Raw genomic sequence first — 3,461 nt, 5'->3', positions numbered from 1 at the left:
TATCTACTAATATACCCATAATATTAACAGGAGAATTCCTTTCTCCCTTTTCTAAATGAAGAATAACTTGGCAAAGTCGACCTATCATTATTCCATATCTTTTACAATCTGTTGTTTGCTATATTAATAACTATTCCTATATGTTTGTACCTATTACATCTTAATATCCTATTCCTCAGTATACATACCTATAATATCTACTAATATACCCATAATATTAACAGGAGAATTTCTCAGTTCGAGTCAATAAATTACTCCGAAAACAATTTGACAGCTGACTAGCGGGCAAGATGTGGTTTTTGTTAAAAATGTTGTAATTTAAATGGTTATTGTTTTCTATTGGACGGAATCAAGTAGATTGATAGATACCTCGCTTTATCATTATACATTTCAAGATTATTTAAAAAAGAAGGGCGTGTCTGAGTTACCTACTGTTTTTATGAGAATACTAATTCGAGCCTATGCTTTTGTTGAATTTATAAAAACTTCTTTTTTTAATACAGTGGTTTTTTTAGGCCTGTCCAGTTTACCTTTCACTTGGAATCGTTTCATACTGGGTACGCATGAAAATGTGTCTATCAAACGGGTTCATATATGTCTTGTTGGGATGTTTACTTTCCGTTATTTTATTTATTTAATATGTTTAATTTCCTCTGACTTTGATTTTAGTAGGTACATATTCTTTGAAATATTTGCCTGCCCTTCATCTGTCTCTAACATGAAGAGATTTCTATTTGACTTCGAGTTGAATGTATGCTTTATAATTGGTTCTTTTGTATTACTTTTTTCAGCTAGCATCATATTGCATCATTGTACTACTGAGGGAAAAACCTTCCATATATTAACAGTTTCGCACGACAATTTAATCATTTTCAATTTCCTTTTCCAGGAATGGGTGAACCATAAACCACTTCCTAAGTACTTTTTATTAGATGATAATGATTATAATTAGAACAGACTCATTACTTAGATACTTGGACTGCTTGTGGATAGACTAAATATTTCCGTGAATTAGACTAAGTATGTGTGTTTAGATCCAAGTACAGAATATATATGTATTTGAGAAATCGTTTTGAGAATTGATAGGTAGCAAATCATGCTGATTCCCCGGATCTCATGTTGAAATGCACTTTGGGTGTTTGCGCAGGCGCAGATACAGGAAAAGCGTCAAAAAATAGTGTAACTGATAGGTAGTTAACACGAGACTACATACCCGGGAGTCAAATCATCAGCATATTCAGTGATGTGTTTCAGGTTGCTCTAAGCATGACCCTATACACAAAGTACCAACCTAATAGCCTCAGGGGTTAGACTTGACTTTTAAATATACCATAAATATAATACTCGTGTTTTAAAGACAGAGAATAAAATACAAAATGGCGGAAAGTAATAAAAAACCGAGACTACACCTAGAAGTAGAACCTAGATGAAGATGAAGTTTCTAATATATTGTTGTTGTAATCTAGGCTAGTCCAGTCCCAAGTTATAATAATACATGATGCGTTATACCTTTTTTTTTTTTTTTTTTTTTTTTTTTTTTCATTTTAAATGCAGTAGAAAAACTTACAATTGTAATTGATTCTATTGCTCAAAATTGATTCCATTGCTTGATCCCTAGTAGTTATCTGTTGATCAAAGATTACAGCACCTACCTACTTAGTCCTAATATTGATCGGAATTCGCATGGTTTTTTGGCACACCCACCATTTTTCGTATACAGGTTCTGTTGGCACATCCACTAATTTTCGTATTCACCTGTTACAGTGACATAGGTACCTACTGTTCTATTGTCCGATCTTACCACACAGAGTTTTCAGTTAATCCAGATTGTAAGAAATAGTGGCCTGTGTAAATCAAATGGGTGAAGTCAAACAAAACCCTTGACACTGTGTTTTCTGTGTTAAGTTGTTAACTCTCAGTGGTAAGATCACTGGTAAGGATATATCTACCTAGGTAATCTGATCTTCATTTTTAGGTGTGTAAATGATTCTTCCGGTTTTTTTTTTTAGTCTTAGCTGACAGTATAAATAAGGTATATTAAATAAATAAATAAATAAATAAAATAAAAATAACTACTGTTCTATTGCCTGATCTTACCACACAGAGTTTTCAGTTAATCCAGATTGTAAGAAATAGTGGCCTGTGTAAATCAAATGGTTGACGTCAAACAAAACCCTTGGCACTGTGTTCTCTGTGTTAAGTTGTTAACTCTCAGTGGTAAGATCACTGGTAAGGATATATCTATCTAGGTAGTCTGATCTTCATTTTTAGGTGATCCTTCCGATTTTTTATAAATCATTTTAAAAGGTATGCATGTTCAATATTCAAAGGGCATTTGTTCAGTAGATTGTGGATGTTACCAGGCTTATGAGGATCCATAAGGCTTTTATTCTGAGTGATTTCTACGTTTTACGGAACCACTAGCTTACTAAATATATCTTTTTAATACAGAGATTTATTAATATCAAAATACCTAGATGTAGAGATATTACGAATCTCAATGGTCCAGTGGTTAGCGATTTTGATGAAAATGGGCAAAAATATTAAATATGGAAAATTTATTTGTTTAATAATAAATTTTCGAAATAAATAAATTTAAGAGAAAAAAAAACTATCTAGGTAGTTACATATTTTTTTCAAGAATAAATAAAAACATGAGCTAGGAAGAATAAAGAAAAGATAAACTCTTCTCAACTTCTATAGACCCATACCCTCTCCAATAGAAATGTTTAGAAAAAATATAATGGCTGCTTTAGGTTGAAAGGATGGGTTCTAGATGCAAGACTTTCTATTTTGAACCCAACCTTTCCGTTCACGAATCAGATGCATTATACAGAGGATTTTAAATCATGAAACAAGTGATTCCCAAACTGGATATGTATGCGCTTTATGTGCAATATTATAAGAGATAACTTTGATCATGAAATTCATATCACGATTTAAAAACAGTTCATTTGAAATATGGAAATTCTGTACAGCTTTCAATTCTGACGTTGTTCCCGATTTAAACTTATCTTAGAACTGGTCACTTACCACCCATAGTGTCCTTTACTTACCCCAGTAGCTTTGTACTTACGAATTCAGTTCCTTCTTTACCAATAACCTTTATCCTTGCTTTCCAAATATTCCATTGCCCTCGTTATGCTTTTGAATTTTTTCTTGGCCTGAATAGTCATGCAAGTTTGAATAAACTTGACAATATTGTTTGGAGATGGTCGAATCAAATGTGCATCGTTGTGTGTTCAATATTCTCACTCTTGGGTTAATTTTTTCTTGGCCTGAATAGTCATGCAAGTTTGAATAAACTTGACAATATTGTTTGGAGATGGTCGAATCAAATGTGCATCGTTGTGTATTGAATATTCTCACTCTTGGGTTAGGTAGGTATCCATTTCAAGATTTTCTTCTGGCTTCTTCGTTTTTCTGCGATCTGGATTTGAAATTCCTTGGAACTCGTACAT

General features: G+C 32.7%; 1 long non-coding RNA gene across 1 annotated transcript; it reads right to left on the bottom strand.

The window, feature by feature from the left end:
• Window positions 1-919: 919 nt before the first annotated feature.
• LOC113467304 lies at window positions 920-3,259 on the bottom strand. The gene is made up of 2 exons (XR_003391437.1): window positions 2,706-3,259; window positions 920-1,509 (listed from the first exon to the last, which is right to left on the bottom strand). It is a non-coding gene; the product is annotated as an uncharacterized LOC113467304 (long non-coding RNA).
• Between the last annotated feature and the right edge of the window lie 202 nt (window positions 3,260-3,461).

This window comes from Diaphorina citri, unplaced genomic scaffold, assembly GCF_000475195.1.
Source record: "Diaphorina citri unplaced genomic scaffold, Diaci psyllid genome assembly version 1.1 scaffold449, whole genome shotgun sequence".
Classification (NCBI taxonomy): Eukaryota; Metazoa; Arthropoda; class Insecta; order Hemiptera; family Psyllidae; genus Diaphorina; species Diaphorina citri.
The sequence above is the reverse complement of the archived record's forward strand: the minus strand, read 5'-3'. Positions and strand labels throughout refer to the sequence as shown.